This window comes from Zonotrichia albicollis, chromosome 33 (genome assembly GCF_047830755.1).
Source record: "Zonotrichia albicollis isolate bZonAlb1 chromosome 33, bZonAlb1.hap1, whole genome shotgun sequence".
Classification (NCBI taxonomy): Eukaryota; Metazoa; Chordata; class Aves; order Passeriformes; family Passerellidae; genus Zonotrichia; species Zonotrichia albicollis.
The window spans coordinates 5,832,840-5,846,268 of record NC_133851.1 but is presented as its reverse complement, the minus strand read 5'-3'; positions in this window follow the sequence as shown (position 1 = coordinate 5,846,268).

The window sequence follows — 13,429 nt, the reverse complement described above, 5'->3', positions numbered from 1 at the left end:
GGTCCCCAAAAACAAACTACGGCCCTTTTCCCTGGAAGTAAAATAGACCTGCCCATCATCTGGCTGGCAGATTGCAGAAGCCACTTGGCTCTATCAAACCAGCCTGATTCGGCACTGGTGCCACCTTTCATCTGGGAACCATCCTGCGCGGCGTGGATTTTAAGGAACCAGCCGGCCATTCAAGGCCACAGGCCCCGGAAAAAAAACCACGGCCTTTTTCCCTGGCAAACAAAACTCAGCGACCCGGCTGCTGGTGACAGATTGCAGGAGCCACATGGCTCTATCACACCAGCCCAACTCGGCACTGGTGCCACCTTGGGTCTGGGAACCATCATGCGCGGCGTGGATTTTAAGGAGCCAGCCGGCCATTGCCAGCCACAGGGCCCCAAACACAAACTGCGGCCCTTTTCCCTGGAAGTAAAACTGACCTGCCCATCTTCTGGCTGGCAGTTTGCAGGAGCCACGCGGTACTATCAAACCAGCCCGACTTGGCACTGGTGCCATTTTTTCCATTTGGGAACCATCCAGCTTGGCATGGATTTTCAGGAGCCAGCCGGCCACTACCAGCCACAGGCCCCCGAAAACAAATCACGGCCCTTTTCCCTGGCAAACAAAACTCACCCACCCCGCTTCTGGATGGCAGATTGCAGGAGCCACTTGCCTCTATCAAACCAGCCCGACTCAGCACTGGTGCCACCTTTCATCTGGGAACCATCCTGCGTATCGTGGATTTTCAGGAGCCAGCTGGCCACTCCCAGCAACAGGCCCCCAAACACAAACTATGGCCCTTTTCCCTGGAAGTAAAACTGACCTGCCCATCTTCTGGCTGGCAGATTGCAGTAGCCACTTGCCTCTATCAAACCAGCCCGACTTGGCACTGGTACCCCTTTGCGTCTAGGAACCATCCTACGTATCGTGGATTTTCAGGAGCCAGCCGGCCACTCCCAGCCACAGGCCCCCAACAGAAACCACATCCCTATTCCCTGGCAAACAAAACTGACCCGCCCCGCTCCTGGCTGGCAGATTGCAGGAGACACTTGGCTCTATCAAACCAGCCCAACTCGGCACTGGTGCCAGTTTTCATCTGGGAACCATCCCGCTTATCGTGGATTTTCAGGAGCCAGCCGGCCATTCCCAGCCACAGGCCCCCAAACAAAAACTACGGCCCTTTTCCCTGGAAGGAAAACTGACCTGCCCATCTTCTGGCTGTCAGATTGCAGGAGCCACTTGTCTCTATCAAACCAGCCCGACTCGGCACTGGTGCCACCTTTCATCTGGGAACCATCCTGCGTGTCGTGGATTTTCAGGAGCCAGCCGGCCACGCCCTGCCACAGGCCCCCAAACAAAAACTACGGCCCTTTTCCCTGCAAACAAAACTCACACACCCCGCTTCTGGCTGGCAGATTGCAGTAGCCACATGGCTCTATCAAACCAGCCCAACTCGGCACTGGTGCCACCTTTCATCTGGGATCTCTCCTGCGTGTCGTGGATTTTCTGGAGCCAGCCGGCCATTCCCAGCCACAGGCCCCTGAAAAAAAGCTATGGTCCTTTTCCCTGGAAGTAAAACTGACCTGTCCATCTTCTGGCTGGCAGAATGCAGGAACCACTTGGCTCTATCAAACCAGCCCTATTTGGCACTGCTACCCCCTTGGGTCTGGGAACCAACCTGCGTATCGTGGATTTTCAGGAGCCAGCCGGCCACTCCCAGCAACAGGCCCCCAAACACAAACTACGGCCCTTTTCCCTGGAAGTAAAACTGACCTGCCCATCTTCTGGCTGGCAGATTGCAGGAGCCACATGGCTCTATCAAACCAGCCCGACTTGGCAGTGGTGCCAACTTGGGTCTGGCAATCATCCTGAGTATCGTGGATTTTCAGGAGCCAGCCGGCCACTCCCAGCCTCAGGCCCCCAAACACAAACTACCGGCCCTCTTCCCTGGAAGTAAAACTGACCTGTCCATCTTCTGGCTGGCAGATTGCAGGAGCCACTTAGCTCTATCAAACCCGCCCGACTCAGCACTGGTGCCACCTTTCATCTGGGAACCATCCTGCGTGTCGTGGATTTACAGGAGCCAGCCAGCCACTCTGAGCCACAGGGCCCCAAACACATACCACGGCCATTTTCCCTGGAAGAAAATCTTAGCGGCCCATCTTCTGGCTGGCAGATTGCAGGAGCCACGCGGTACTATCAAACCAGCCCGCCTTGGCACTAGTGCCATTTTATTCATTTGGGGACAATCCAGCGCGGAATGGATTTTCAGCAGCCAGCCGGCCATTCCCAGGCACAGGCCCCCAAACACAATCTACGGTCCTTTTCCCTGGAAGTAAAACTGGCCTGCCCATCTTCTGGCTGGCAGATTCCAGGAGCCACTTGGCTCTATCAAACCAGCCCGACTCGGCACTGGTGCCACCTTGGGTCTGGGAACCATCCTGCGCGGCGTGGATTTTCAGGAGCTAGCCGGCCATTCCCGGCCACAGGCCCCCGAAAAAAAATCACGGCCCTTTTCCCTGGCAAACAAAACTCACCCACCCCGCTTATGGATGGCAGATTGCAGGAGCCAGTTGGCTCTATCAAACCAGCCCGACTCAGCACTGGTGCCACCTTTCATCTGGGAACCATCCTGTGTATTGGGGATTTTCATGAGCCAGCCGGCCACTCCCAGCCTCAGGCCCCAAAACACAAACTACGGCCCTTTTCCCTGAAAGTAAAATTGACCTGCCCATCTTTTGGCTGTAAGATAACAGGAGCTACTTGGTACTATCAAACCAGCCCGACTTGGCACTGGTGCCATTTTTCATTTGGGAACCATCCTGCGTATCGTGGATTTTCAGGAGCCAGCCGGCCACTCCCAGCCACAGGCCCTGAAAAAAAACCACGGCCCTTTTCCCGGGCAAACAAAACTCACCCACCCCGCTTCTGGCTGGCAGATTGCAGGAGCCACTTGGCTCTATCAAACCAGCCCAACTCGGCACCGGTGCCACCTTGGGTCTGGGAACCATCATGCGCGGCGTGGATTTTCAGGAGCCAGCCGGCTATTCCCCGTCACAGGCCCCCAAACACAAACTACGGCCCTTTTCCCTGGAAGTAAAACAGACCTGCCCATCCTCTGGCTGTCAGATTGCAGGAGCCACTTGGCTCTATCAAACCAGCCCGATTTGAGACTGGGGCCCCTTGGGTCTGGAAACCATCCTACGTATTGTGCATTTTCAGGAGCCAGTAGGCCATTCCCAGCCACAGGACCCCAAACAAAATCTACGGCCCTTTTCCCTGGAAGGAAAACTGACCTGCCCATCTTCTGGCTGGCAGATTGCAGGAGCCACTTGGCTCTATCAAACCAGCCCGACTTGGCAGTGGTGCCTACTTGGGTCTTGCAATCATCCTGAGTATCGTGCATTTTCAGGAGCCAGCCGGCCACTCCCAGCCACAGGCCCCCAAACACAAACTGTGGGCCTTTCCCCTGCCAAACAAAACTCACCCACCCCGCTTCTGGCTGGCAGATTGCAGGAGACACATGGCTCTGTCAAACCAGCCCGACTCGGCACTGGTGCCACCTTTCATCTGGGAACCATCCTGCGTATCGTGGATTTTCAGGAGCCAGCAGGCCATTCCCAGCCACTGGCCCCCAAAAAAAAGCTATGGTCCTTTTCCCTGGAAGTAAAACTGACCTGTCCATCTTCTGGCTGGCAGAATGCAGGAGCCACTTGGCTCTATCAAACCAGCCCGATTTGGCACTGGTGCCCCCTTGGGTCTGGGAACCACCCTGCGTATCGTGGATTTTCAGGAGCCAGCCGGCCACTCCCAGCCACAGGCCCCCAAACACAAACTACGGCCCTTTTCCCTGGAAGTAAAACTGACCTGCCCATCTTCTGGCTGCCAGATAGCAGGAGCCACATGGCTCTATCAAACCAGCCCGACTTGGCAGTGGTGCCTACATGGGTCTTGCAATCATCCTGAGTATCGTGCATTTTCAGGAGCCAGCCGGCCACTCCCAGCCACAGGCCCCCAAACACAAACTACCGGCCCATTTCCCTGGAAGGAAAACTGACCTTTCCATCTTCTGGCTGGCAGATTGCAGGAGCCACTTAGCTCTATCAAACCAGCCCGACTCGGCACTGGTGCCACCTTTCATCTGGGAACCATCCTGCGTATCGTGGATTTTCAGGATCCAGCCGGCCATTCCCAGCCACAGGCCCACGAACAAAAACTACGGCCCTTTTCCCTGGAAGTAAAATTGACCTGCCCATCTTCTGGCTAGCAGACTGCAGGAGCAACTTGGCTCTATCAAACCAGCCCAACTCGGCACTGGTGCCACATTGGGTCTGGGAACCATCATGCGCGGCGTGGATTTTAAGGAGCCAGCCGGCCATTCCCAGCCACAGGCCCCCAACACAAACTACGGCCCTTTTCCCTGGAAGTAAAATTGACCTGCCCATCTTCTGGCTAGCAGATTGCAGGAGCAACTTGGCTCTATCAAACCAGCCCAACTCGGCACTGGTGCCGCCTTGGGTCTGGGAACCATCATGCGCGGCGTGGATTTTCAGGAGCCAGCAGGCCATTCCCAGCCACAGGCCCCCAAACACAAACTACGGCCCTTTTCCCTGGAAGTAAAACAGACCTGCCCATCTTCTGGCTGTCAGATTGCAGGAGCCACTTGGCTCTATCAAACCAGCCCGACTCGGCACTGGTGCCACCTTGGGTCTGGGAACAATCCTGCGCGGCGTGGATTTTCAGGAGCCAGCCGGCCACTCCCAGCCACAGGCCCTGAAAACAAACCACGGCCCTTTTCCCGGGCAAACAAAACTCACCCACCCCGCTTCTGGCTGGCAGATTGCAGGAGCCACTTGGCTCTATCAAACCAGCCCAACTCGGCACTGGTGCCGCCTTGGGTCTGGGAACCATCATGCGCGGCGTGGATTTTCAGGAGCCAGCCGGCTATTCCCCGACACAGGCCCCCAAACACAAACTGTGGCCCTTTTCCCTGGAAGTAAAACAGACCTGCCCATCCTCTGGCTGTCAGATTGCAGGAGCCACTTGGCTCTATCAAACCAGCCCGATTTGACACTGGTGCCCCTTTGGTCTGGGAATCATCATGCGTATCGTGGATTTTCAGGAGCCAGCAGGCAACTCCAATCCAGAGGCCCCCAAACACAAACTGTGGGCCTTTTCCCTGCCAAACAAAACTCACCCACCCCGCTTCTGGCTGGCAGATTGCAGGAGCCACATGGCTCTATCAAACCAGCCCGACTCGGCACTGGTGCCACCTTTCATCTCGGAACCATCCTGCGTATCGTGGATTTTCAGGAGCCGGCAGGCCATTCCGAGCCACAGGCTCTCGAAAACAAACCACGGCCCTTTTCCCTGGCAAACAAAACTCAGGCACCCCGCTCCTGGCTGGCAGATTGCAGGAGACACTTGGCCCTATCAAACCAGCCGGCTTGGCACTGGTGCCACCAATCATCTGGGAACCATCCTGCGTATCGTGGATTTTCAGGAGCCAGCCGGCCACTCCCAGCTACAGGCGCCCAAACAAAAACTACGGCCCTTTTCCCTGGAAGTAAAACTGACCTGCCCATCTTCTGGCTGGCAGATTGCAGGAGCCACTTGGCTCTATCAAACCAGCCCGACTTGGCACTGGTACCCCTTTGGGTCTGGGAACCATCCTATGTATCGTGGATTTTCAGGAGCCAGCCGGACACTCCCGGCCACAGGCCCCCAACAGAAACCACGGCCCTTTTCCCTGGCAAACAAAACTGACCCGCCCCCTCCTGGCTGGCAGATTGCAGGAGACACTTGGCTCTATCAAACCATCCCGACTCGGCACTGGTGCCCCTTTGGTCTGGAATCATCCTGCGTATCGTGGATTTTCAGGAGCAACCCAGCCACTCCATGCCACAGGCCTCCAAACACAAACTAGGGCCCTTTTCCCTGGAAAAAAAACTGACACACCCCGCTTCTGGCCGGCAGATTGCAGAAGCCACATGGCTCTATCAAACCAGCCCAACTCGGTACTGGTGCCACCTTGGGTCTGGGAACCATCATGCGCGGCGTGGATTTTTAGGAGCCAGCCAGCCATTCTCAGCCACAGGCCCCCAAACAAAAACTACGGCCCTTTTCCCTGGAAGTAAAACTGACCTGCCCATCTTCTGGCTGTCAGATTGCAGGAGCCACTTGGCTCTATCAAACCAGCCCGACTCGGCAGTGGTGCCACCTTTCATCTGGGAACCATCCTGCGTATCGTGGATTTTCAGGTGCCAGCCGGCCATTCCCAGCCACAGGCCCCCAAACACAAACTACGGCCCCTTTCCCTGGAAGGAAAACTGACCTGCCCATCTTCTGGCTGGCAGATTGCAGGAGCCACTTGGCTCTATCAAACCAGCCCGACTCGGCACTGGTGCCACCTTTCATCTGGGAACCATCCTGCGTATCTTGGATTTTCAGGAGCCAGCCGGCCACTCCCAGCCACAGGCCCCCAAACACAAACTACGGCCCTTTTCCCTGGAAGTAAAACTGACCTGCCCATCTTCTGGCTGCCAGATAGCAGGAGCCACATGGCTCTATCAAACCAGCCCGACTTGACAGTGGTGCCTACATGGGTCTTGCAATCATCCTGAGTATCGTGCATTTTCAGGAGCCAGCCGGCCACTCCCAGCCACAGGCCCCCAAACACAAACTACCGGCCCATTTCCCTGGAAGGAAAACTGACCTTTCCATCTTCTGGCTGGCAGATTGCAGGAGCCACTTAGCTCTATCAAACCAGCCCGACTCGGCACTGGTGCCACCTTTCATCTGGGAACCATCCTGCGTATCGTGGATTTTCAGGATCCAGCCGGCCATTCCCAGCCACAGGCCCACGAACAAAAACTACGGCCCTTTTCCCTGGAAGTAAAATTGACCTGCCCATCTTCTGGCTAGCAGACTGCAGGAGCAACTTGGCTCTATCAAACCAGCCCAACTCGGCACTGGTGCCACATTGGGTCTGGGAACCATCATGCGCGGCGTGGATTTTAAGGAGCCAGCCGGCCATTCCCAGCCACAGGCCCCCAACACAAACTACGGCCCTTTTCCCTGGAAGTAAAATTGACCTGCCCATCTTCTGGCTAGCAGATTGCAGGAGCAACTTGGCTCTATCAAACCAGCCCAACTCGGCACTGGTGCCCCCTTGAGTCTGGGAACCATCATGCGCGGCGTGGATTTTCAGGAGCCAGCAGGCCATTCCCAGCCACAGGCCCCCAAACACAAACTACGGCCCTTTTCCCTGGAAGTAAAACAGACCTGCCCATCTTCTGGCTGTCAGATTGCAGGAGCCACTTGGCTCTATCAAACCAGCCCGACTCGGCACTGGTGCCACCTTGGGTCTGGGAACAATCCTGCGCGGCGTGGATTTTCAGGAGCCAGCCGGCCACTCCCAGCCACAGGCCCTGAAAACAAACCACGGCCCTTTTCCCGGGCAAACAAAACTCACCCACCCCGCTTCTGGCTGGCAGATTGCAGGAGCCACTTGGCTCTATCAAACCAGCCCAACTCGGCACTGGTGCCGCCTTGGGTCTGGGAACCATCATGCGCGGCGTGGATTTTCAGGAGCCAGCCGGCTATTCCCCGACACAGGCCCCCAAACACAAACTGTGGCCCTTTTCCCTGGAAGTAAAACAGACCTGCCCATCCTCTGGCTGTCAGATTGCAGGAGCCACTTGGCTCTATCAAACCAGCCCGATTTGACACTGGTGCCCCTTTGGTCTGGGAATCATCATGCGTATCGTGGATTTTCAGGAGCCAGCAGGCAACTCCAATCCAGAGGCCCCCAAACACAAACTGTGGGCCTTTTCCCTGCCAAACAAAACTCACCCACCCCGCTTCTGGCTGGCAGATTGCAGGAGCCACATGGCTCTATCAAACCAGCCCGACTCGGCACTGGTGCCACCTTTCATCTCGGAACCATCCTGCGTATCGTGGATTTTCAGGAGCCGGCAGGCCATTCCGAGCCACAGGCTCCCGAAAACAAACCACGGCCCTTTTCCCTGGCAAACAAAACTCAGGCACCCCGCTCCTGGCTGGCAGATTGCAGGAGACACTTGGCCCTATCAAACCAGCCGGCTTGGCACTGGTGCCACCAATCATCTGGGAACCATCCTGCGTATCGTGGATTTTCAGGAGCCAGCCGGCCACTCCCAGCTACAGGCGCCCAAACAAAAACTACGGCCCTTTTCCCTGGAAGTAAAACTGACCTGCCCATCTTCTGGCTGGCAGATTGCAGGAGCCACTTGGCTCTATCAAACCAGCCCGACTTGGCACTGGTACCCCTTTGGGACTGGGAACCATCCTATGTATCGTGGATTTTCAGGAGCCAGCCGGACACTCCCGGCCGCAGGCCCCCAACAGAAACCACGGCCCTTTTCCCTGGCAAACAAAACTGACCCGCCCCCTCCTGGCTGGCAGATTGCAGGAGACACTTGGCTCTATCAAACCATCCCGACTCGGCACTGGTGCCCCTTTGGTCTGGAATCATCCTGCGTATCGTGGATTTTCAGGAGCAACCCAGCCACTCCATGCCACAGGCCTCCAAACACAAACTAGGGCCCTTTTCCCTGGAAAAAAAACTGACACACCCCGCTTCTGGCCGGCAGATTGCAGAAGCCACATGGCTCTATCAAACCAGCCCAACTCGGTACTGGTGCCACCTTGGGTCTGGGAACCATCATGCGCGGCGTGGATTTTTAGGAGCCAGCCAGCCATTCTCAGCCACAGGCCCCCAAACAAAAACTACGGCCCTTTTCCCTGGAAGTAAAACTGACCTGCCCATCTTCTGGCTGTCAGATTGCAGGAGCCACTTGGCTCTATCAAACCAGCCCGACTCGGCAGTGGTGCCACCTTTCATCTGGGAACCATCCTGCGTATCGTGGATTTTCAGGTGCCAGCCGGCCATTCCCAGCCACAGGCCCCCAAACACAAACTACGGCCCCTTTCCCTGGAAGGAAAACTGACCTGCCCATCTTCTGGCTGGCAGATTGCAGGAGCCACTTGGCTCTATCAAACCAGCCCGACTCGGCACTGGTGCCACCTTTCATCTGGGAACCATCCTGCGTATCGTGGATTTTCAGGAGCCAGCCGGCCACTCCCAGCCACAGGCCCCCAAACACAAACTACGGCCCTTTTCCCTGGAAGTAAAACTGACCTGCCCATCTTCTGGCTGGCAGATTGCAGGAGCCACATGGCTCTATCAAACCAGCCCAACTTGGCAGTGGTGCCAACTTGGGTCTGGCAATCATCCTGAGTATCGTGCATTTTCAGGAGCCAGCCGGCCCCTCCTAGCCTCAGGCCCCCAAACACAAACTACCGGCCCTCTTCCCTGGAAGTAAAACTGACCTGTCCATCTTCTGGCTGGCAGATTGCAGGAGCCACTTAGCTCTATCAAACCCGCCCGACTCAGCACTGGTGCCACCTTTCATCTGGGAACCATCCTGCGTGTCGTGGATTTACAGGAACCAGCCAGCCACTCTGAGCCACAGGGCCCCAAACACATACCACGGCCATTTTCCCTGGAAGAAAATCTTAGCGGCCCATCTTCTGGCTGGCAGATTGCAGGAGCCACGCGGTACTATCAAACCAGCCCGACTTGGCACTAGTGCCATTTTTTTCATTTGGGGACCATCCAGCGCGGCATGGATTCTCAGGAGCCAGCCGGCCACTCCCAGCCACAGGCCCCCAAACACAATCTACGGCCCTTTTCCCTGGAAGTAAAACTGACCTGCCCATCTTCTGGCTGGCAGATTCCAGGAGCCACTTGGCTCTATCAAACCAGCCCGACTCGGCACTGGTGCCACCTTGGGTCTGGGAACCATCCTGCGCGGCGTGGATTTTCAGGAGCCAGCCGGCCATTCCCGGCCACAGGCCCCCGAAAAAAAATCACGGCCCTTTTCCCTGGCAAACAAAACTCACCCACCCCGCTTATGGATGGCAGATTGCAGGAGCCAGTTGGCTCTATCAAACCAGCCCGACTCAGCACTGGTGCCACCTTTCATCTGGGAACCATCCTGTGTATTGGGGATTTTGAGGAGCCAGCCGGACCTTCCCAGCCACAGGCCCCCAACACAAACTACGGCCCTTTTCCCTGGAAGTAAAATTGACCTGCCCATCTTCTGGCTGTCAGATTGCAGGAGCTACTTGGTACTATCAAACCAGCCCGACTCGGCACTGGTGCCATTTTTCATTTGGGAACCATCCTGCGTATCGTGGATTTTCAGGAGCCAGCCGGCCACTCCCAGCCACAGGCCCTGAAAGAAAACCACGGCGCTTTTCCCCGGCAAACAAAACTCACCCACCCCGCTTCTGGCTGGCAGATTGCAGGAGCCACTTGGCTCTATCAAACCAGCCCAACTCGGCACCGGTGCCACCTTGGGTCTGGGAACCATCATGCGCGGCGTGGATTTTCAGGAGCCAGCCGTCTATTCCCCGACACAGGCCCCCAAACACAAACTACGGCCCTTTTCCCTGGAAGTAAAACAGACCTGCCCATCCGCTGGCTGTCAGATTGCAGGAGCCACTTGGCTCTATCAAACCAGCCCGATTTTAGACTGGGGCCCCTTGGGTCTGGAAACCATCCTACGTATTGTGGATTTTCAGGAGCCAGTAGGCCATTCCCAGCTACAGGACCCCAAACAAAAACTACGGCCCTTTTCCCTGGAAGGAAAACTGACCTGCCCATCTTCTGGCTGGCAGATTGCAGGAGCCATTTGGCTCTATCAAACCAGCCCGGCTCGGCACTGGTGCCCCTTTGGTCTGGGAATCATCCTGCGTATCGTGGATTTTCAGGAGCCAGAAGGCCACTCCCAGCCAGAGGCCCCCAAACACAAACTGTGGGCCTTTCCCCTGCCAAACAAAACTCACCCACCCCGCATCTGGCTGGCAGATTGCAGGAGACACATGGCTCTGTCAAACCAGCCCGACTCAGCACTGGTGCCACCTTTCATCTGGGAACCATTCTGCGTGTCGTGGATTTTCAGGAGCCAGCCAGCCACTCTCAGCCCCAGGGCCCCAAACACATACCACGGCCATTTTCCCTGGAAGAAAATCTTAGCGGCCCACCTTCTGGCTGGCAGATTGCAGGAGCCACTCGCTACTATCAAACCAGCCCGACTTGGCACTGGTGCCACCTTTCATCTGGGAACCATCCTGCGTATCGTGGATTTTAAGGAGCCAGCCGGCCACAGCCAGCCACAGGTCCCCAAAAACAAACTACGGCCCTTTTCCCTGGAAGTAAAATAGACCTGCCCATCATCTGGCTGGCAGATTGCAGGAGCCCCTTGGCTCTATCAAAACAGCCCGGCTCGGCACTGGTGCCACCTTTCATCTGGGAACCATCCTGTGCGGCGTGGATTTTAAGGAACCAGCCGGCCATTCAAGGCCACAGGCCCCGGAAAAAAAACCACGGCCTTTTTAACTGGCAAACAAAACTCAGCGACCCCGCTTCTGGCTGACAGATTGCAGGAGCCACATGGCTCTATCACACCAGCCCAACTCAGCACTGGTGCCACCTTGGGTCTGGGAAACATCATGCGCGGCGTGGATTTTAAGGAGCCAGGGGGCCATTCCCAGGCACAGGGCCCCAAACACAAACTGCGGCCCTTTTCCGTGGAAGTAAAACAGACATGCCCATCTTCTGGCTGGAGATTGCAGGAGCCACGCGGTACTATCAAACCAGCCCGACTTGGCACTGGTGCCATTTTTTTCATTTGGGAACCATCCAGCGCTGCATGGATTTTCAGGAGCCAGCCGTCCACTCCCAGCCACAGGCCCCCAAACACAAACTACGGCCCTTTTCCCTGGAAGTAAAACTGACCTGCCCATCTTCTGGCTGGCAGATTGCAGGAGCCACATGGCTCTATCAAACCAGCCCGACTCAGCACTGGTGCCACCTTTCATCTGGGAACCATCCTGCGCGACGTGGATTTTCAGGAGCCAGCCAGCCATTCCCAGCCACAGGCCCCTGAAAACAAATCACGGCCCTTTTCCCTGGCAAACAAAACTCACCCACCCCGCTTATGGATGGCAGATTGCAGGAGCCACTTGGCTCTATCAAACCAGCCCGATTCGGCACTGGTGCCACCTTTCATCTGGGAACCATCCTGTGTATTGGGGATTTTCATGAACCAGCCGGCCACTCCCAGCCACAGGCCCCAAAACACAAACTACGGCCCTTTTCCCTGGAAGTAAAACTGACCTGTCCATCTTCTGGCTGGCAGATTGCAGGAGACACTTGGCTCTATCAAACCAGCCCGATTTGGCACTGGGGCCCCTTGGGTCTGGAAACCATCCTGCGTATCGTGGATTTTCAGGAGCCAGCAGGCCACTCCCAGCCAGAGGCCCCCAAACACAAACTGTGGGCCTTTTCCCTGCCAAACAAAACTCACCCACCCCGCTCCTGGCTGGCAGATTGCAGGAGACACTTGGCCCTATCAAACCAGCCGGCTTGGCACTGGTGCCACCATTCATCTGGGAACCATCCTGCGTATCGTGGATTTTCAGGAGCCAGCCGGCCACTCCCAACCACAGGCGCCCAAACAAAAACTACGGCCCTTTTCCCTGGAAGTAAAACTGACTTGCCCATCTTCTGGCTGGCAGATTGCAGGAGCCACTTGCCACTATCAAACCAGCCCGACTTGGCACTGGTACCCCTTTGGGTCTGGGAACCATCCTATGTATCGTGGATTTTCAGGAGCCAGCCGGCCACTCCCAGCACAAAGGCCCCCAACAGAAACCACATCCCTTTTCCCTGGCAAACAAAACTGACCCGCCCCGCTCCTGGCTGGCAGATTGCAGGAGCCACTTGGCTCTATCAAACCAGCCCGACTCAGCACTGGTGCCACCTTTCATCTGGGAACCATCCTGTGTATTGGGGATTTTCAGGAGCCAGCCGGCCACTCCCAGCCACAGGCCCCCAAACACAAACTACGGCCCTTTTCCCTGGAAGTAAAACAGACCTGCCCATCTTCTGGCTGTCAGATTGCAGGAGCTACTTGGTACTATCAAACCAGCCCGATTTGGCACTGGTGCCATTTTTCATTTGGGAACCATCCTGCGTATCGTGGATTTTCAGGAGCCAGCCGGCCACTCCCAGCCACAGGCCCCCAAACACAACCTACGGCCCTTTTCCCTGGAAGGAAAACTGACCTGCCCATCTTCTGGCTGGCAGATTGCAGGAGTCACTTGGCTCTATCAAACCAGCCCGACTCGGCACTGTTGCCCCTTTGGTCTGGGAATCATGCTGCGTATCGTGGATTTTCAGGAGCCAGCAGGCCACTCCCAGCCACAGGCCCCCAAACAGAAACGGTGGGCCTTTTCCCTGCCAAACAAAACTCACCCACCCCGCTTCTGCCTGGCAGATTGCAGGAGCCACATGGCTCTATCAAACCAGACCGACTCGGCACTGGTGCCA